The following is a 23,737-nucleotide window of genomic DNA, read 5'->3' on the forward strand; positions in this document are numbered from 1 at the left end:
AGCTGCTTGAAGGCTGATATCTCTGATATCTCACAGTAGAGAAAAGCTGCCAGTGTCCACCGAAGGGGAAGAGTCCCAGCTTTTGGAGTATACCCTCAGAAAAACTCTAAGTCAGACAGAACCTGAGATATCAGGCTAGGAAGAGCAATTAACAGGCTCCGATGGGGACCACTGCTTTGAAGTCGGACATCTCTGGTTCCCCAGGACTGATTTAAAAAAATCTGGTACTCCTGGAAAAAGGGGACATTCAGCTTCAGCTATCAGCCTAGGGTCCTCAACTGCCCATTGAGCTCATATGAAAAAATAGCCTTGCCTCCTAGGGCCTAATCATAATCCCCTAGGTGCACATGTCTGCGATCGTCTATATACTACACATATACTGTTCTCTTTTTTGCAGGGCTTCTGAGACTTCTTGTAGGCCCCAGTGCTAGGGAGGGGGTGTGGCCAAGTGCGGAAAATATTGCCTGAGCTATTTGGGTAGGTACGGGCCCCTAGACATGCCCAGTCCACAGTAACAAGTATTCGCTCCTTTAATCTTGGCACTCCTGTTTTTAAGCATGTGATGGGTTAAATAATCTAATATGCTCTACAGGAGCTGCTGCAGCACTTACTCTACATCAGCCCTAGTACTGTATGTGTAAATTATTTTCCCAAAATAATAATAGAATATTTTGGATTATTTATTTAGGAAAAACACATTTTTTAGTTTAATAGTCACATCTACAGTATAGGCAATCTCCTATATATTTGCCTTAATCTGTGACTCTGTGCTCGTAACGCTGGGCGGAGTCACAGAGCTGGGCGGAGTCAACTGCATCTGCTGCAGGGAGCTACTCCATACCCAGTGCCAGCAGCAGTCAGGTGCAAGACCCTACCTTACAGTATAGGAGGTGAGGATGGCCACTAGCTGCCGGCTGCTGTGCCTGTCCTCCCCCCCCCCCCCCCCCCTCCCCCAATCACCTGTGACAGCGGGCTGTGTGCTGTGCAGAGCGGCACCCGAAAAGGGGGCGTAGCTACGGCGTCACGAGGGGGCGGAGCTACACGGAATAGAGGGGCGGAGCTACACGGGACCAGACAGCTGAACAGTGGTGGAATCAGCATTGCAGTGACGGCCAGCCAGACTTGGTAAGTGGAGGGTGAGAGAGAAATGTGTGTGCGTGTGTGTGTGTGTGTGTGTATAGTGGGGGGGGGGGGATGTGTGTGTGTGTGTGTGACGTGTGTATATATGGTGGGGTGTGTGTGTTTGTATATATGTGTGAATTGTGTGTGTGTGAGGTATGTCTGTGTGTGCGCACTTTATGGACGCCACTGCTGGGGGGGCCATTACATGCAAGGACGCTACTAATATAGGGGGGGCATTACGTATAAGGACGCTACTACTATAGGGGGGCATTACGTATAAGGACGCTACTACTATAGGGGGGCATTACGTATAAGGAGGCTACTAATACTGGGGGGCATTACATATAAGGACGCTACTACTATAGGGGGGGCATTACGTATAAGGACTCTATTACTTCTGGGGGGGCATTACGTATAAGGACTCTATTACTTCTGGGGGGGCATTATGTATAAGGACGGTGCTACTACTACTGGGAGGGCATTACATGTAAGGATGCTACTACTACTGGGGGGGCATTATGTATAAGGACGGTACTACTACTGGGGGCACATTATGTATAAGGATGCTACTACTGCAGGGGTGGCATTACATATAAGGACGCTACTATTACTGTTGGGGGGCATTACATATAACTGCTACTACTACTGGGGGGGCATTACGTATAAGGATGCTACTATTACTGTTGTGGGGCATTACATATAACTGCTACTACTACTGGGGGGGCATTATGTATAAGGACACTACTACTACTGGGGGGGCATTATGTATAAGGACACTACTACTATTGGGGGGGCATTATGTATTAGGACGCTACTACTACTGGGGGGGCATTATGTATAAGGATGCTACTACTACTGGGGGGGCATTATGTATAAGGACACTACTACTATTGGGGGGGCATTACGTATATGGACGCTACTACTACGGGTGGGGCATTACGTATAAGGACGCTACTACTACGGGTGGGGCATTACGTATAAGATGAATAAGATTGTGCTACATTGTGGCGTAATTTTAAATGGGGGTACTATTGTGTGGCCATGCCCCTTAGTTGTGAGACCACACCACTTTTCCCGATGCACAACAAAGGAATATGGGAGGGCGCAAAATTCATAGTTTGCAGGGGGGCACCGAACACCCTAGCACCGGCCCTGGCCACCAGTAGCAAAAGTACACCACGGCCACTGACACTATCTGCAGGGAGGGGAACAGCGCTGATATGGAGGGTACTTGCAGGCAGCGAGTCGCTGCCCGCAGCTCCTCTCCCACCTACACACCATACCTGCCGCCTGACACTCACACCCCAGGGAGAGGGCGCTAGCTCAGGCACCGCTAGATCAGCATCTGCAGCATACAGACAAGGGCTGCCATGCTCAGCTGCAAGCGGTGCGGAGCATGTGCAGCGGGACAGCGCCAGGACGGGACACGCACTAATCAACATTGCTGCTGGGCCGGAGCTCCCTCCGTCTGCAGCCTAAGGACGCGCGCCGCACCTCTCCAGGGAAACACCATGCCTGCCCGCCCACACGGCTCCGGACGCTTACCTATGCTCCGCGATCACAGCAGCTGACGCTGCCATGCAGGATGGAGGAATGACGCCCGTCAGACGGGTGGACAGTGTGCGGCGGAACGGGGCCAGGAAGGAATGCTGACCACGACCCATTGCTGCTGGGTCTGAGCTCCCTCCCTCTGCAGTCACCATCTCACAGCAGCAGCCTGGAGGTTAGTGCCCACCACGACCCGCACATCCTTACCTCACACATACCTCACACATACCTCACACATACCTCACATATACCTCACATATACCTCACATACCTCACACATGAGAGCAAAGGTACACACACTGTGACATCACACCTGTAGCCCACCCCTATATCTGCTAAGTACTCCCCGTCACTATGCCCTGTCACCCTCACCCTGCTCTCTAACTGCCTGTCTGTGTACTGGCCCTCACCCCTCTCACACCATCACCAACCCTCACTAACTACCACAGAGACTATGTGCACTGATATCTGCCCCTCCACCACCTGCAGCGCCCCTGGACCCCTCCCCATCCCCCGCAAACCCCCGCACCTGCCCCTCCACCACCCGTGGCACCCCCACCCACTGCGCCTTCGGACCCCCTACCCCACCCGCAGTGTCTTCCAAACCCCTCCCCCATCTGCAGCAGCCCCTCCCCCATCCGCCACACCCCGCATCTGGCTCTCCCCCGCCCGCTGCACCTTTGGATCCCCTACCCCACCCACGCAGCAGGCCCTTCTCAATCTGCATCGCCTACACCATTCGCAACAGCACCGCACCCGCCACTCCCCCACCCACATTACCCCCGCATCCACCCCTCCCCCACCCACCGCGCCCCCTGGACACCTCCCCCATCCACTGCACACCCGCACCCACCCCTTCCCCATCTGCAGCGCCTTCGGAACCCCTCCTCCATCCGCAACAGCCCTGCAGCTGCCATCCCCCACCTGCGACACCCCTGCTCCTACCCCACCCACAGCGCCTTCATACCCCCTCCCCCATCCGCGGTCCCCACTCCCCAAACCCCTTCCTGTTGCAAGGGACTACGCCCCCTTCACCATCGGATGCCCTATCATTGTGCAATATTCAAACACTAACAAATCTAGGAATGCAGGTAATACTCCATATATTGAACCCCAGAAAGGCGTGCAGGGGTTAAGGGGGCGTAGCCCCTTCCGACGGTGTGAAGAGCGCCCGTAGGGCGCGATGAAGCACCTAGTTAACTTTATATTAGTCCATTCACTTGAACAATGTCAGCATACTGCAAAGGTAAAGTGTAATGGCAAACAATACAGTAACTACAGTACAGGTTGAGTATCCCATATCCAAAATGCTTGGGACCAAAAGTATTTTGGATATCGCATTTTTCCGTATTTTGGAATAATTGCATACCATAATGAGATATCATGGCGATGGGAACCAAGTCTAAGCACAGAATACATTTCATATACACCTTATACACACAGCCTGAGGTAATTGTAGCTAATATTTTTAATAACTTTGTGCATTAAACAAAGTAAGTGTACCTTCACACAATTTATTTATGTTTCATATACACTTTATACACACAGCCTGAAGGTCATTTAATACAATACTTTTAATAACTTTGTGTATTAAACAAAGTTTGTGTACATTGAGCCATCAGAAAACTTAAGGTTTCACTATCTCACTCTCATTCAAAAAATTCTGTATTTCGGAATATTTGGATATGGGATACTCAACCTGTATAATAAAACAATAATTTTTTTTCTAATTGTTTCTAAGTACAAATGTATAAACATTTACAATGCTTTCAAAATAATAATGTCCAGTAGTGAATATTATACGGTATTATAATTAGAGATGAGTGGGCTTGGTTTTCAGAGAACCAAGCCTACCCAAACTTCCGGTTCACAAGGCCTCAGGTTTTCCCACCAGACTCAGACTCCACAACGTGGCAAAACGTCACCTTCCTGGCATTGCATCTCGCATGATTTGGATTCAATATAAGTCCCTCCCATGGTGATTCGGGGGCCTTTTCACACAGGACCTCAGGAGGGGAGGATGCTTTCACCGATTACAAAGCGAGGACACAGTTTGACAGACCCCCACATGTCCCTAGTGTTAATACTAGCTGAGCTAGTTTTGATGGATGTAGGCAGTTAGGAAAACATTACTTTTTTGTTTTTTATAATGCAGGAACATCCATATTACATGCATTTTGGGTAAGTGTATCACACTAGTGCTGTAACTTAACTGCAGCATTAACCCTTAGTGCACACTGGTGTTGTTGTTTTTTTTCACTGCCCGCAGTGCAGCCCAGAGCTCCTAATACAGGGCAGCATTAACACTTTACTGGTGCTCACTGGTTCTTTAACTGCCAACAGTGCAGCCCAGAGCTCCTTATACAGAGGCAGCATTAATACTTGGTGCACACTAATGGGTTTTTTTCCTCACTGCCCGCAGTGCAGCAGTAACACTTTATTTTTTTCAGAGATCATTACTGGGCAAAACTAATCCAGGATTCTTCCATGTTTCATGATACATAAGATACTAGGGGCTCCGGGCCTGAATCAGGGATGCACACAGCAGCATCCATGTTTGTGTATGTTGCTGCAGATGCGTCTGTGGCTTTATGGTAATGCAAATCTGCATTTGAGAGCCCAAGACCAGGTACCAGGTGCAGTGCACATGTGTGGCCTGGCAGTGTCATGTCCAGCATTCTGAAACCGACCAGCACTGGCTGATTAGATGGTAAACCTATATTTTCTGCTACTAGCTGCTATCGCTAAGAAGTTAATTAATCATACACAAGCAGCTAAATATTGGTTTATATACAGCCTGCAAATTTACTAGGAACTAGTGAAAGTACTGAGGCATGAGGCATTTGGTGTCTCATCCCTCAGGATGGCACCTGTTCCAGGTAAACTAATAGGCTGCATTCTCATGAATAGTAGTTCAGTCCCCCACCAAAAAACTCTGCTGTCTCCGCTGTAAGCAGGTAAGGTGATTGGTCGACTTTAAACGGCTGGACATTTTTCAGAGCTACTTCTTCAGTCATTGCCACTTCAGGAAACGAGCTACTGTTTCAATATGATTTTGAGAGATTATCTCTTGAGATTAACTGCTCTGCTTTCACTGCAATAAAAATGAACACCTGATATTCTGCTGGCTGATTTGTAAACTCGGCGCAGTAATAGCCTTTATATTTTATTGGCAAACTGATAGCTCCTTACACGGTGCACTTCAGTAAACATATCAATATTCATTTGCACCATGCAAGAATTCTCCCAACGTCCCATGACCATTTCTTTTTTTATAATCCGTATTCTAATGTCTCGAAATCTTGTCATCTAGTCTCAGGAGCTTAAAATGATATAATGGTAGATCACTGGTAAATGTCACAAATGCTGTGGAGATGTCAGCAGACCACAGCTGAGAGGTCTGGAATTCAAATCAAGAATCTGATCTTTATCGTAAAAGATGTGCAGCAAGACTCCTAACTAACTTCAAGTGTGTTCTGTGTATTCTTTAAAGAAGACTGATATGGAAAGCTTTTAAAGGTGCTGGCTGGCAGCTAAGAGACTGAAATTCATTCGTTACTGGAGAGCACAGGGGAAAAAAAGAGAAAAAAAAGAATATAATGTATAGTAATTGGATCTTGCATCATTCCAACATTTGTGACAAAAAAAGCAGATACTGTACTGTACTTATTTAATATTGCTTATTTGTAAGGTGGTACAGGGCTTGTAGCACCACCAGGATGTGGGCCAGCAGCGATTAAATTAGGGTGTGCAGATTGGGATGGTGGACACATTAGGGCATACTTACTGACTTCCTGGCTGCTCTCTCCGGGAGAGAGCAGCCAGGTCAGCTCAGAAGGGGGCAGGGCAATGAGGAGCAGAGGGGGTAGAGGTGGAATGGGTGCGGAGTCGAGGCAGTACAGGGGTGGGGTTACCACAGCAGATCATTTAAGCCACCCCTTGGCTCTGTAATGCCGATATTACCGGCATTATACTGCAGGGGGGCGTGGCTATGATGACGCGATTCAACAAGAATCGCGTCATCGACTGCCTGGACCGCCCACTTTATTCGCTAAGTGGATGTCCGAGCAAGGAAGACCAGAAAAATCGGGAGACTTGCCTGGTCTTCAGGTGGGGGGCGGGAGGGTCACCCGATTTTCATGAGCCTCCCGGCCAATCCGGGAGAGTACGCAAGTATACATTAGGGTGCAGAACTTGACATCAGTGGTATTAAACTGAGGGTAATAGCAGGTATCTAGTTGTGTCACCTCAGGAGCTAAGTATTGTGTGTCTACACAGCACTATATAACTCTACATAGTAAAATGGCTGCATCTGTGCAGTAGCACATCAGGTCAGAGATTGCACCACCCTGCAGACCCTGGGTGCTAGTGTCCAGACTTTTCATGTACAAATGCAGAGGCAGCGCAGAGTGTCCGTCATTCAGCATGTTTAATTTTTTTTCCCCCAAGAGATCAAGAGGCTGATACAGAGTTATGCTTAGGGCAATGATGGCTGCAACTCAAAAGATAAGCTTACCAACTAAAAGAAAAACAAAAACTGTTACAATTTTTATAAAGCAAATGAAACCTGTGACGTGTTTGGGGGTGAATTAATTAGTGACTCAGCTGCAATCAGGGCAAGCAACAGAATTCTTGGGGCCCGGCACACTCGTATTTTTGTAGCCCCCTTCCCTCTCACAGGTAGGTATAGCTTGGTCAGCCTTTGTGTTTTTCCCCAGCCTCATCCCTCCCTCCTGCCTCTCCAGCCTTATCTTTGCCTGTATCTCTCATCCTTATCCCCCCTCCCCATGCAGGCCTTTAGAAATTGTGGGACCTGGGACTGATAAAATTGTCAGCCCCCCCTGGGAAAAAACAATTAATTTTAAAATATATATATATACATATTTAAAAAAAAACAAAAAATCTGTGCACACACAGAGCAACACCATATGAAGTCCCCACAGTAATGCCCATGTCACCATATTATGTCCCCACAGTTATGCTCCTGTCATCATATTATGCCCAACACAGTAAAGCTCCTGACACCATATTATGCCCCCACATTAATGCCATTATCATCTTATTATGGCCACACAGTACCACACAGTAATTATGCAAGTGCCTGCTCATAGTCAGGGGTTCTTCTCGTTGTCAGGGGTTCTGCTCATTGTCAGGGGATTCCCCCCACCCGGGTCACTGCCGCTGTGGGTCTGTCATCTGCCTGATTCAAACTATTGATAAATTCCCTTCCAAAATGGCTGCTGCCTCAGACGAGAGTTTTTAAAGATACTAGGTTATTAAACCTCCTCAAGTATCTTTAATAATGATTATAGTCCAATGGAAAGGAGAAATAGGAATAGATTTAGATATAGAAAATCAGAGACTGATGAGGACCCTGAATCAGCTGGGATTCTCCCTTTTTTAGAAAGACGCCATCTCATATCCTGAGAAAACAATATGGGACAAACCAAAAGGCCAAGAGAAAGAGAACAAGAGGATCGAGAGGAGGGAGGGGGAAATCCCACAAAAAACATTTGCGTCAGATAATGGAGGAAAAAACAGGCAAAGGTATTTTTAACCTATCCTCGAAGAAACTTAGTAGAGATCAAATACTCCTCTTAGAAAAGGGTTTAAATTTTTCCCCTGTATCTAGACCAAATCTGTTCACCCTTTTTCGTGGATCTAAATAAATATACGAGGACATTGAGTAGAAAAAGGTATTTTGCCTTAAAAACAATGAAAAAACACAAAACGTCAGGAATTCCAATAATTTTGGATGATGAGGATCAGGAAGCTCTTAATATTTTGGAGTTTCTTGAAGAGGATCCTGACCAACAAAGGGATTATTAGAAAATATATGACGCAAGAAGAGTGAACAGATTTAAAACAAAATCAGAGTTTTACCCACTGCAATATAAGGGACCTTATATTGAGGGCTTCTATAACAGTACCTTAGAACAGTTCAAATTAATGTGTGAAAAGGCAGAAAAAAGAAAATACAGAGATAATCTGAGTAAGGGAGAGAGAAAAGCCCTGAAAATTTTATACTCTGATAAAGAAATAATCGTTAAACCTGCAGATAAGGGCGGTGGGATCGTGATTCTTGATGTGGTGGATTATATACATGAGGCTCAGAGGCAACTAAATAATAGGAACTTTTACGTCAAGTTGGATCGGGATCCCACCGCCCTATATCAGAAAGATCTAAAGGATCTGTTGGATATGGCCCTCTGTAGTGGCGCAATCTCCAAAGAAACTTTTCACTTTCTATTTAATTTACATCCAGTTACACCCACTTTTTATTATTTACCGAAACTTCATAAATCACTTCAATCACCTCCTGGGCGCCCTATAATTTCCGGTGTGGGTTCACTAACAAATAATTTGTCATCTTTTGTTGATTTTTATTTGCAGGGTCACGTGGGGAGTCTGAGGTCATATATTAAAGACACAACACATTTTTTAAATTTAATTAAATCAATAGAGTGGAAACAAAAGTACACTCTGTTGACATGTGACGTAGAAGCGTTATACTCAAATATTCCGCATGAATTGGGTATTAAAGCAACCAAATACTTTCTGGATAAAGATGTGGACATGACAGACTCCCTACGTGACTTCATATTAAAATCGATAAAATTTATTTTAGAACACAATTGTTTTCTTTTTGATAATTGCACGTATTTACAAACACGGGGGACCGCAATGGGGACGAGGTTCGCTCCGAGCTTCGCAAACCTGTATATGGGTCAATTTGAGGAGGAGATGATATGGGGCGGGGAGTTCGGAGTGAACCTCGTCCTATACGGTAGATTTATAGATGATTTATTCTTTATTTGGGATGGGGATGCACAGTCTATTGATTTATTTCTTACACATATGAATAATAATAAATATGGTCTTAAATTTACATCCACATCTAGTAAAGATAATATAAGTTTCTTGGACATTGCGCTATCAATTGAGGGAGATAGATTAAAAACTGCCACATATACAAAACAAGTGGATCAAAATAGATATCTGAACTATGGAAGTTCACATGCAAAACGTTGGAAGGATAATATTCCAAAGGGACAGTTGATTAGATTGAAGCGAAATTGCTCAACAAAAGAAGCATTTGAAGAACAGGCTAAAACTATGATTGAATCATTTTTGGAACAGGGCTATCCAGGGAGTATTATACAAAGTGCTATGAATGATGTTAGAAAACTAGATAGAGGGAAACTTTTATCTTTAGAACGGAAAAAATAAAAGGGACGTTGAAACAACTAGCTTGGAGGAGGGAAGATCAGCCCTCTTCACGACAAAGTATAACAGCTGCGCCTATGAAATAAAAGGAATTATTAAGAAAAATTCAGAACTCCTTAAAATGGATAGAGTTTTAAAGGATGCGGTAGATCTAAGTGGCACAATGATTTTCAGAAAATCTGAAAATTTAAAATCAAAATTTAGTTTCTAGCCACTTTGACCGTAGACACGAACAACCCACAGTGGAGAATACTTGGCTTCCTGTTAGACCCCCAGGGTTTCATAGGTGTGGAAAAACGGCATGTAATACATGCAAGCATGCAAATAAAAAAGAAATAAACTTCACATCTAATCAGAGTGGAGAAGTTTTTCTAATCAAACAATTTATTAATTGTAGGTCCACTTATGTTGTATACATTGTGCAGTGTGGCTGTGGAAAGCAATATGTAGGTCGTACTACACGTACACTGAATATAAGATTTATGGAACATTGGAGGAATATCAATAAAGGGATTAAAAATAAGATTTTACTCACCGGTAAATCTATTTCTCGTAGTCCGTAGTGGATGCTGGGAACTCCAAAAGGACCATGGGGAATAGCGGCTCCGCAGGAGACTGGGCACAACTAAAGAAAGCTTTAGGTCACCTGGTGTGCACTGGCTCCTCCCACTATGATCCTCCTCCAAGCCTCAGTTAGGACACTGTGCCCGGACGAGCTGACATAATAAGACTCATACCAGCCACACCAATCACACCGTATAACTCGTGATACTATACCCAGTTAACAGTATGAAATACAACTGAGCCTCTCAACAGATGGCTCAACAATAACCCTTTAGTTAACAATAACTATGTACAAGTATTGCAGACAATCCGCACTTGGGATGGGCGCCCAGCATCCACTACGGACTACGAGAAATAGATTTACCGGTGAGTAAAATCTTATTTTCTCTGACGTCCTAGTGGATGCTGGGAACTCCAAAAGGACCATGGGGATTATACCAAAGCTCCCAAACGGGCGGGAGAGTGCGGATGACTCTGCAGCACCGAATGAGAGAACTCCAGGTCCTCCTCAGCCAGGGTATCAATTTTGTAGAATTTTGCAAACGTGTTTGCCCCTGACCAAGTTGCAGCTCGGCAAACTTGGAAAGTCGAGACCCCTCGGGCAGCTGCCCAAGATGAGTCCACCTTCCTTGTGGAATGGGTTTTTACAGATTTTGGCTGCGGTAGTCCAGCCGCAGAATGCGCCAGCTGAATTGTGCTACAAATCCGGCGAGCAATAGTCTGCTTAGAAGCAGGAGCACCCAGTTTGTTGGGTGCATACAGGATAAACAGCGAGTCAGTTCTCCTGACTCTAGCCGTCCTGGAAACATAATTTTTCAAGGCCCTGACTACGTCCAGCAACTTGGAATCCTCCAAGTCCCTAGTAGCCGCAGGCACTACAATAGGTTGGTTCAAGTGAAAAGCTGATACCACCTTAGGGAGAAACTGGGGATGAGTCCTCAATTCTGCCCTATCCATATGGAAAATCAGATAAGGACTTTTATATGACAAAGCCGCCAATTCTGATACACGCCTGGCCGAAGCCAAGGCCAATAACATGACCACTTTCCGCGTGAGATATTTTAGATCCACGGTTTTTAGTGGCTCACACCAATGTGATTTTAAGAAACTCAACACCACGTTGAGAACCCAAAGTGCCACTGGAGGCACAACCGGGGGCTGAATATGCAGCACTCCTTTTACAATGCCTGAACTTCAGGTACTGAAGCTAGTTCTTTCTGGAAGAAAATCGACAGAGCCGAGATCTGTATCTTAATGGAGCCTAATTTTAGGCCCATAGACACTCCTGCTTGTAGGAATGCAGAAATCGACCTAGTTGAAATTCCTCTGTTGGGGCCTTTTTTGGCCTCACACCAAGCAACATATTTCCGCCATATGCGGTGATAATGTTTTGCAGTTACATCTTTCCTGGCTTGAATCAGCGTAGGAATGACTTCCTCCGGAATGCCCTTTTCCTTTAGGATCCGGCGTTCAACCGCCATGCCGTCAAAACGTAGCCGCGGTAAGTCTTGGAACAAACAGGGTCCCTGCTGCCGCAGGTCCTGTCTGAGCGGCAGAGGCCATGGGTCCTCTGATATAATTTCTTGAAGTTCTGGGTACCAAGCTCTTCTTGGCCAATCCGGAACCACGAGTATCGTTCTTACTCCTCGCCTTCCTATTATTCTCAGTACCTTTGGTATGAGAGGCAGAGGGGGGAACACATAAACCGACTGGTACACCCACGGTGTTACCAGAGCGTCCACAGCTATCGCCTGAGGGTCCCTTGACCTGGCGCAATATCTTTTATAGCTTTTTGTTGAGGCGGGACGCCATCATGTCCACCTGTGGCCTTTCCCAATGGTGTACAATCCTTTGGAAGACTTCTGGATGAAGTCCCCACTCTCCCGGGTGGAGGTCGTGTCTGCTGAGAAGATCTGCTTCCCAGTCGTCCACTCCGGGAATGAACACTGCTGACAGTGCTAACACATGATTTTCCGCCCATAGGAGAATCCTTGTGGCTTCTGCCATCGCCATCCTGCTTCTTGTGCCGCCCTGTTGGTTTACATGGGCGACTGCCGTGATGTTGTCTGATTGGATCAGTACCGGCTGGTTTTGAAGCAGAGGCCTTGCCTGACTCAGGGCATTGTAAATGGCCCTCAGTTCCAGAATATTTATGTGTAGGGAAGTCACCTGACTTGACCAAAGTCCCTGGAAGTTTCTTCCCTGTGTGACTGCCCCCCAGCCTCAAAGGCTGGCATCCATGGTCACTAGGACCTAGTCCTGTATGCCGAACCTGCGGCCCTCTTGAAGATGGGCACTCTGCAGCCACCACAGTAGAGATACCCTGGTCCTTGAAGACAGGGTTATCAGCCGATGCATCTGAAGATGTGATCCGGACCACTTGTCCAACAGGTCCCACTGAAAAGTTCTTGCATGGAACCTGCCGAATGGGATTGCTTCGTAGGAAGCTACCATTTTTCCCAGGACTCGCGTGCAATGATGCACCGATACCTGTTTTGGCTTCAGGAGGTCTCTGACTAGAGATGACAGCTCCTTGGCTTTCTCCTCCGGGAGAAACACTTATTTCTGGTCTGTGTCCAGAACCATCCCCAGGAACAGTAGACGTGTCGTAGGAACCAGCTGTGACTTTGGACTGTTTAGAATCCAACCGTGCTGTTGTAGCACTTTCCAAAATAGTGCTACCCCGACTAGCAACTGCTCCTTGGACCTCGCCTTTATTAGGAGATTGTCCAAGTACGGGATTATTAAAACTCCCTTTTTTCGAAGGAGTATCATCATTTCGGCCATTACCTTGGTAAACACCCTCGGTGCCATGTACAGTCCAAACGGCAGTGTCTGGACTTGGTAATGGTAATCCTGTACCACAAATCTGAGGTACTCCTGGCGAGGATGGTAAATGGGGACATGCAGGTAAGCATCCTTGATGTCCCGGGATCCCATGTAATCCCCCTCGTCCAGGCTTGCAATAACCGCCCTGAGCGATTCCATCTTGAACTTGAATTTTTTTATGTATGTGTTCAAGGATTTTAAATATAAAATGGGTCACACCGAACCATGCGGTTTCGGTACCCCAAACCGTGTGGAATAGTAACCCCGTCCTTGTTGAAGTAGGGGCACCTTGAGTATTACCTGCTGGGAATACAGCTTATTAATTGCCTCTAGCGCAGCCTCCCTGCCTGAGGGAGTTGTCGGCAAGGCATATTTGAGGAAACGGCGGGGGGGAGACAACTCGAATTCCAGCTTGTACCCCTGAAATACTACTTGAATGACACAGGGATCCACCTGTGAGCGAGCCCACTGATCGCTGAAATTGTTGAGACGGCCCCCCACCGTACCTGGCTACACCTGTGGAGCCCCCGCGTCATGCTGTGGACTCAGAGGAAGCGAGAGAAGAATTTTGATTCTGGGAACAGGCTGACTGGTGCAGCTTTTTCCGTCTTCCCATATCTCTGTACAGAAAGGAAGCGCCTTTGACCCGCTTGCTTTTCTGAAGCCGAGAGGACTGTACCTGATAATACAGTGCTTTCTTAGTCTGTGAGGAAACCTGAGGTAAAAATATTTTTTCCCAGCTGTTGCTGTGGATACGAGGTCCCAGAGACCATCCCCAAATAATTCCTCACCCTTATAAGGCAGAATCTTTATGCGCCTTTTAAAGTCAGCATCACCTGTCCAGTGACAGGTCTCTAATACCCTCCTGACAGAATGGACATTACATTCATTTTGGATGCCAGCCGGCAAAAGATCCCTCTGTGCATCCCTCATATATAAGACGACGTCTTTAATATGTTCTCATGTTTGACAGGGTCACCGACCACGCTGCAGCAGCACGATCTGCAGGTCTCAGTCTAGTACCTGAGTGTGTAAATACAGACTTCAGGATAGCCTCCTGCTTTTTATCAACAGGTACCTTCAAAGTGGCCGTTCCTAAAACGGCAGTGCCACCTTTTTTGACAACCGTGTGAGCGCCTTATCCACCCTAGGGGATATCTCCCAGCGTAACTTATCCTCTGGCGGGAAAGGGTACGCCCTCAGTAACTTTTTAGAAATTACCAGTTTCTTATCGGGGGGAACCCACGCTTTTCACACACTTCATTCATTCATCTGATGGGGGAACAAAACACTGCCTGCTTTTTCTCCCCAACATAAAAACCCATTTTTAGAGGGTTAATGTCAGAAATGTGTAACACATTTTTTATTGCCGGGATCAAGTCACGGATGTTCCTAGTGGATTGTGTATATGTCTCAACCTTGTCGACACTGGAGTCAGACTCCGTGTCGACATCTGTGTCTGCCATCTGAGTGAGCGGGCATTTTTGAGCCCCTGATGGCCTTTGAGACGCCTGGGCAGGCACGGACTGAGAAGCCGGCTGTCCCACAGCTGTTACGTCATCCACCCTTTTATGTAAGGAGTTGACACTGTCGGTTAATACCTTTCACCTAACCATCCACTCTGGTGTCGGCCCCACAGGGGGCGACATCACATTTATCGGCATCTGCTCCGTCACCATATAAGTCTCCTCATTAAACATGTCGACACAGCCGTACCGACACACCGCACACACACAGGGAATGCGCTGACTGAGGACAGGACCCCACAAAGCCCTTTGGGGAGACAGAGAGAGAGTATGCCAGCACACACCAGAGCGCTATATAATGTGGGGATTAACACTATAACTGAGTGAAATTTCCCCAATAGCTGCTTGTATATATAATATTGCGCCTAAATTTAGTGTCCCCCCTCTCTTTTTAACCCTTTGAGCCTGAAAACTACAGGGGAGAGCCTGGGGAGCTTTCTTCCAGCTGCACTGTGAAGAGAAAATGGCGCCAGTGTGTCTGAGGGAGATAGCTCCGCCCCTTTTTCGCGGACTTTTCTCCCGCTTTTTTCTGGATTCTGGCAGGGGTATTTACCACATATATAGCCTCTGGGGCTATATATTGTGGTATTTTTGCCAGCCAAGGTGTTTTTATTGCTGCTCAGGGCGCCCCCCCCAAGCGCCCTGCACCCTCAGTGACCGGAGTGTGAAGTGTGTATGAGGAGCAATGGCACACAGCTGCAGTGCTGTGCGCTACCTTGGTGAAGACTGATGTCTTCTGCCGCCGATTTTCCGGACCTCTTCTTGCTTCTGGCTCTGTAAGGGGGACGGCGGCGCGGCTCCGGGACCGAACACCAAGGCTGGGCCTGCGGTCGATCCCTCTGGAGCTAATGGTGTCCAGTAGCCTAAGAAGCCCAAGCTGGCTGCAAGCAGGCAGGTTCGCTTCTTCTCCCCTTAGTCCCTCGCTGCAGTGAGCCTGTTGCCAGCAGGTCTCACTGAAAATAAAAAACCTAATTCTATACTTTCTTTCTAGAAGCTCAGGAGAGCCCCTAGTGTGCATCCAACCTCGGCCGGGCACAAAATCTAACTGAGGCTTGGAGGAGGGTCATAGTGGGAGGAGCCAGTGCACACCAGGTGACCTAAAGCTTTCTTTAGTTGTGCCCAGTCTCCTGCGGAGCCGCTATTCCCCATGGTCCTTTTGGAGTTCCCAGCATCCACTAGGACGTCAGAGAAACACATCCTCTTTCCAGCCACACTGCACACTGTTCTCACCTCACATTTAATGACATTAAAATTAAAGGAATTGAACAGATAAAATCTACTAATAGAGGGGGGGATAGGTTTGGCCAATTATGTCGACGGGAAGCATTCTGGATTTTTCGGCTAAACACGATGTTCCCAAATGGACTTAACGATACAATGGACATTAACAACATATAGTACAAAATCATGAAAGTAAGATCCATTGGGAAGACAAAAATTCTGGGATGAATAGAATCAGTAGAAAGAGTCCTTTAAACGATATAAATAATATATACATATATTTTTATTGCCTTTTTGAGATTTGACTTAGGTAATATTGGATATTTATCTAAGTCATCGGAAAAGAGAAAATAGAATAATAAAAGATAATAGAAATTAAAGTAATAAGGATTATGTTGGTGGTAGTATATGTTGCAAGTGAATACCTCTGGATAAAGAATAAGTGGGATTTATAGTATATAGACAAAAAATTGAGGGATTGAGGATCCTTTGTATAGGGGGTTTCAGCATGGATAAGATACAAAAGTATATGACTTTTTCTCTGCATTTTGGGAATGGAAGATCAGATAAAAAGAATAGAAGATGGTGAGGAATTTATATATATATAAAATCTATTTCTCCATATGGAGAAATAGTAGTTAAAAATCTTGGGGGGTGTATATATATATATATATATATATATTTAGAAGTAGTTTTTAGTTTCCTTTTTCTCCTAGATAAAACTTATGGATAAATGCCGAATGATATCTACTGGCATAGAGATATAAATTTGTGATATTTAAAAATAATTAAATTAATTAGATTATATAAATAGTAATTTTTGAAAAAAATAAATAAATTAATAAATATAAATATAATAAAATACAAGTAGGGGTTATAAACAACATTATAAAGAAGTGTGTCTCAAAATATAGATATAAATAAAAGATATAAATTGTGATTGGCTAAGTAGTATATAATAAACAGTACTAATGTGAACAATGGTTTATTAATGGTATATTTATAGGATTAAATGTAATTAATGGATCAGTGCAATATATAAAATAGGATACCCAGGTATTTAATATATAATTGAGTGATTAAAATATATATGAAAATGTAGTAGTAATAAAATTGTCTATGGGGGGTGATTCCGGTTGTATCAACCTGCTTTTGTAATGAAAGGATATATATGATAAGGATGAATCGCTGTTACAAATATAAATAAGGTCTGAAATCATCGACCTCGAGACAGCTGTGTAACAGTGATCAAGTCTATTTAAAAACGGACTCAGGTGCTGGCTTCGATCTAGGTCGAGTGAGGTAAAATGAGGTTGGATATATGGTAATAACAATGAGAACGAGACCTGGAACGCAGCGGATGTGCGCATGCGCACACCACGAAAATTTGAAATAAAAAGAGCTCCGGGACACCCTGGACATATACTAACTGATGAAGCCGCCGATGGTGATGTGAGGCGGAGAAACGCGTTTTAGCAGTATCAGCAGACACACAGAACCGCTTTCCTTGTAAGCCCTACAACCAACGTGGAACTGGATCTAGACCTCCAGATTTGGCTCAACTAAATTTTGCTACCAGAGCCGGGAGTTCTATTGACCAGCGCAAATTCTCCACGGACATTAAGAAGGGTAAAGTTGATGCATAAAAACTGCATAAAAACTGCATACATGGCCATGTGTTAACTATATGTGCAACTGACTTTTTCTACGCTGAGGGAGAATTGAAACATCTTAGCAACGTGCACGCTGTTAAATCTCTTTGAGTCAAAGACTCCAACATATTTCAGCTGATTCTACTGATTAAAATCTGGTACCAGAACGGTTAAACAAAATCCATATATCACGTTAAAAAAAACCTCAGATTGTGGACATTATAATATTATTTTAAAAGCATATAAGAAGGAGTGATATGGTGTTATAATTGGAAACCTTGTATGTATTTTCGTTTAGTATAATTAGCTACATAGTTAGCAGAGTTATTGTGTTGCAGGGAGTTAGGAGCTTTTCTGTTCCACAGAGACTGAATCGATACAATTGTGTTTTGAATAAAGGTAACAAATAATTGCCAACAGTCTCTAGGGACCAGAAAAGAGGGTCATGAACATGGTTTAATATATGGAGAAAAGAATGTGTTTTTAATTGCATTGCTGATTTTATATCTTTTGAATATTATTTTATTCTTTGGTACTAAATAACTTTGAAGTTTAAATAATAAAAATCTATTTCATATATATATATACAGAGTGTCAGCGCTTTCAAATTTTCTTCCTTCTTGTTTGCTTTTTAAGGGTTGAGTATCCCTTAACTATATGAAGGCAGCGGCAATTCTGTTATATAAAAACTGGGTATTTGGTTAGCGCCGGGAAAATTTCTTGTTTATCTTTAATAACTGTGTCCTCTGAGGCTGTGGCCTTTGTGGAAAGAAATTTTTAATAGAGTGCTGTGCGCAGATGGTGGTGGAATGACGGGGACGGACGGCAGCGGACGGATAGTAGCTTGAGCGGCCCGGGCCCTCCCCTCTCTGTCAGAGATGCATGGACCTGGGACAGTTGTGTCCCCAGTACCCCTGTGATGGCGGCCCTACCCTCGTGTCTTTTCCACATCATCCTCATCCTTGTCTGTGTTAGTCAAGCACCATCCCTACTGTGCCTCTCCAGCATTATTCCTATGTCTCCTGCCTCATCCTCCCTGTATCTTCCCATCTCAGCCACCTACTCATCTTCCATGTCTCTTAGCCTCATCCCCCATCCTCTGTATCTCTCAGCCACAACCCCAACCCAGTCCCCCATGATCGCCATTCGTGTCTCTCATCCCAGCCCACAATTACCTCATGTCATCTGCTGCCCTGCCGCTACTCATGGCCACAGGCGTCTCGGCTCCTCTCCAATCCGGTGGAGTGATGTCATGACGTTTCTCCAACAACAATAACAAAAATGTACCAGTCAGGGCTCCTAAGGGTGTCTCTGTGCTGTGCTGAATACAGCAGTAGAGCAGCTCCATTTTACAGGCAAGGGGGGCACATCAACTGGACTTCCGAGATTCCTGAGAGGCTGGGGGCCCCTTGGAATCTTGGGGCCTGGTACAAGTGTCCCCTTTATACCCCCTTGTGGCTGGGCCTGGCATTGCTAGTTTCCTTGTACAACACACAGTATAGGTGTGCTGGAAAAAAAGCAATCTTGACCTACCATAATAGATGTAAATGTGTTCAGCTGAACATTGAAGAATATCCTGCTGCAAAATGCCACAAACAGAATCGCCCACGTTGATTGCAATCTAACTATTAAATACAGATGTTAAAAGTTGTGTACAAATTCAGAGTGACGAGACTGGACTGTGTAGATAGCAATGTAGGTGAGTGTATGAGGGTGAGAGTGAAGATGGCCACACCCTACTTTTATGTAGGTTTATGGTCAGGTGTTGGGAAGGCTGCATTGTGATTGGCTCCTTTTCATGAAACTGACATTAGTCTGATGAGGGTAGGTTTTAGCCAGAGCTAGCCCTTATCAGGCCTCATTCAATACAGATGTTAAAAGTTGTGTACAAATTAAGAGTGATAAGACTGGACTGTGTAGATAGCAATGTAGGTGAGTGTATGAGGGTGAGAGTGAAGATGGCCACACCCTACTTTTATATAGGTTTATGGTCAGGTGTTGGGAAGGCTGCATTGTGATTGGCTCCTTTTCATGAAACTGACATTAGTCTGATGAGGGTAGGTTTTAGCCAGAGCTAGCCCTTATCAGGCCTCATTCACAAAATGTCATCAAATTTATAGTTTTGACTGACCGAGGTGCTAACCCCCCTCAAAAAATCAGCAGTTCTCATACAGAAGCACAGTAGTGATTTGAAGTACACAGGTGTTATAACTAATTCACCGGTACTTTTTTAGAGGGGTCAGTGGATGTTTATGCAAACCAGAGCCGGATTAAGAGGGGGGTCCCGGGGATAATTTCCCCCGGGCCCCCTTTTTTCAAAGGGCCCCCCGTCGCTGCTGCAGATCGGAACAGAGATCCGATCTGCCGTATTGCGCTGCACTCCCGGGAGCCGGCGCCACACGCAGCGGCAGTGACTTCACTCCCTGTGATAGAAGGACAGCTGAGCGACGGCTCAGCTGTCCAATAACGTGAAGAGCAGCAGCCTGCGGCTCAGTCATTGGCTGCCGCTGGGCGCGAAGGCTGCAGGGAAGGAGGAGGGAGGACAGCCACGCGTGGACTCCGTGGAGGCAGCAGCCAGCCCAGCACCCATTCTCAGCCAGCTCTCAGACTCCTACAACACTGGCGCCGCTGAGATCCCCGCAACACTGCCTGTCTCGGCTCCCCACCGGCGCTGCACACAGGACAGCTGAGTGACAGCTGTCCAAAGAAAGTAAGTGTGGCTATAGTTAAAGTTTAGGTTCTGGGAATATATATAATATATATGTGTATGTATATATATATGTGTATATATATATATAATATATTATATATATAATACAAATATAATATATATAATATATATGTATATATGTGCGTGTGTGTCACTCTATGTGTATATATATATATATATATATATATATACATACACACACACACATATATATGTGTGTATATTTATATTATACTTTGTAGTGATTACGATTTTAATATAACATTTTAGAGCCCCCCTGTCTTAAGTACCCCAGGCCCCCCAAAGCCTTAATCCAGCTCTGATGCAAACCCAGGGGTGATGGTGGAGAGACACAAAATAATGCATGCCCAAAGGAGAGTCTGTAGTATACTGAACTCTGATTAAAATTCAGCCAATCAAAAGCAAGAGACTAAGTATGGCTCGGTTCTGCCCCCAGGGACTTAAGCTGGCAGAAGCTGTCAAAAGCACAGCAAAGAACTGTGCGTTCTTCTAAATCACAAATCCCCAAGGAGAGTCCAATTGTGTCGGTTGCGATGCCTGACCTTCCCGACACTGGACGGGAAGAGGTGGCGCCTTCCACCATTTGCACGCCCCCTGCAAGTGCTGGAAGGAGCACCCGCAGTCCAGTTCCTGATAGTCAAATTGAAGATTTCACTGTTGAAGTACACCAGGATGAAGATATGGGTGTTGCTGGCGCTGAGGAGGATTCTGATGGTGAGGTGGTTTGTTTAAGTAAGGCACCCGGGGAGACACCTGTTGTCCGTGGGACGAATATGGCCATTGACATGCCTGGTCAAATTACAAAAAAAAAATCACCTCTTCGGTGTGGAATTATTTTAACAGAAATGTGGACAACAGGTGTCAAGCCATGTGTTGCCTTTGTCAAGCTGTAATAAGTAGGGGTAAGGACGTTAACCACCTAGGAACATCCTCCCTTATATGTCACCTGGAGCGCATTCATCAGAAGTCATTGACAAGTTCAAAAACTGACCACTAAATCCCTTCCTCTTGTAACCAAGCTCCTGCAAACCACACCACCAACTCCCTCAGTGTCAATTTCCTCATTAGACAGGAAAACCAATAGTCCTGCAGGCCATGTAACTGGCAAGTCTGACGAGTCCTCTCCTGCCTGGGATTCCTCCAATGCATTCTTGAGTGCAATGCCTACTGCTGCTGGCGCTGCTGTTGTTGCTGCTGGGAGTCAATCGTCATCCCAGAGGGGAAGTCGGAAGACCACTTGTACTACTTCCAGTAAGCAATTGACTGTCCAACAGTCCTTTGCGAGGAAGATGAAATATCACAGCAGTCATCCTGCTGCAAAGCGGATAACTCAGGTCTTGGCAGCTGCATTGGTGTTAAACGTGTGTCCGGTATCCATCGTTAATTCACAGGGAATTAGAGAATTGCTTGAGGTACTGTGTCCCCAGTACCAAATACCATCTAGGTTCCATTTCTCTAGGCAGGCGATACCGAGAATGTACACAGACCTCAGAAAAAGAGTCACCAGTGTCCTAAAAAATGCAGTTGTACCCAATGTCCACTTAACCACGGACATGTGGACAAGTGGAGCAGGGCAGACTCAGGACTATATGACTGTGACAGCCCACTGGGTAGATGTATTGACTCCCGCAGCAAGAACAGCAGCGGCGGCACCAGTAGCAGCATCTCGCAAACGCCAAATCGTTCCTAGGCAGGCTACGCTTTGTATCACCGCTTTTCATAAGAGGCACACAGCTGACAACCTCTTACGGAAACTGAGGAACATCATCGCAGAATTGCTTACCCCAATTGGACTCTCCTGGGGATTTGTGACATCGGACAACGCCACCAATATTGTGCGTGCATTACATGTGGGCAAATTCCAGCACGTCCCATGTTTTGCACATACCTTGAATTTGGTGTTGCAGAATTTTTTAAAAAACGACAGGGGCATGCAAGAGATGCTGTCGGTGGCCCGAAGAATTGCGGGCCACTTTCAGCATTCAGCCACTGCGTGCCAAAGACTGGAGCACCAGCAAACACTCCTGAAACTGCCCCGCCATCAGCTGAAGCAAGAGGGGGTAACGAGGTGGAATTCAACCCTCTATATACTTCAGAGGATGGAGGAGCAGCAAAAGGCCATTCAAGCCTATACATCTATCTACGATATAGGCAAAGGAGGGGGAATGCACCTGACTCAAGTGCAGTGGAGAATGATTTCAACGTTGTGCAAGGTTCTGCAACCCTTTGAACTTGCCACACGTGAAGTCAGTTCAGACACTGCCAGCATGAGTCAGGTCATTCCCCTCATCAGGCTTTTGCAGAAGAAGCTGGAGAGATTGAAGGAGGAGCTAAAATGGAGCGATTCCGCTAGGCATGTGGGACTTGTGGATGGAGCCCTTAATTCGCTTAACCAGGATTCATGGGTGGTCAATCTGTTGAAATCAGAGCACTACATTTTGGCGACCGTGCTCGATCCTAGGTTTAAAGCCTACGTTGGAACTCTCTTTCCGGCAGACACAAGTCTGCAGATGTTCAAAGACCTGCTGGTGAGACACTTGTCAAGTCAAGCGGAACGTGACTCGTCAACAGCTCCTCCTTCACATTCTCCCGCAACTGGGGCTGCGAGGAAAAGGCTAAGAATTCCGAGCCCACCCGCTGGCAGTGATGCAGGGCAGTCTGGAGCGAGTGCTGACATCTGGTCCAGACTGAAGGACCTGCCAACGATTACTGACATGTCGTCTACTGTCACTGCATATGATTCTGTCGCCATTGAAAGAATGGTGGAGGATTATATGAGTGACCGCATCCAAGTAGGCACGTCAGACAGTCTGTACATATACTGGCAGGAAAAAGAGGCAATTTGGAGGCCCTTGCAGAAACTGGCTTTATTTTACCTAAATTGCCCCCACCTCCAGTGTGTACTCCGAAAGAGTGTTTAGTGCAGCCGGTCACCTTGTCAGCAATCGGCGTAGGAGGTTACTTCCAGAAAATGTGGAGAAGATGATGTTTATCAAAATAAATTATAATCAATTCCTCCGTGGTGACATTCACCATCAATTGCCTCCAGAAAGTATACAGGGACCTGAGATGGTGGATTCCAGTGGGGACGAATTAATAATCTGTGAGGAGGGGGATGTACACAGTGAAAGGGGTGAGGAATCGGACGATGAGGAGGAGGTGGACATCTTGCCTCTGTAGAGTCAGTTTGTGCAAGGAGAGATTGATTGCTTCTTTTTTGGTGGGGGCCGAAACCAACCAGTCATTTCAGCCACAGTCGTGTGGCAGACCCTGTCACTGAAATGATGGGTTTGTTAAAGTGTGCATGTCCTGTTTAT

The sequence above is a fragment of the Pseudophryne corroboree genome, chromosome 3 (assembly GCF_028390025.1).
Source record: "Pseudophryne corroboree isolate aPseCor3 chromosome 3, aPseCor3.hap2, whole genome shotgun sequence".
In the NCBI taxonomy this organism is placed as follows: domain Eukaryota; kingdom Metazoa; phylum Chordata; class Amphibia; order Anura; family Myobatrachidae; genus Pseudophryne; species Pseudophryne corroboree.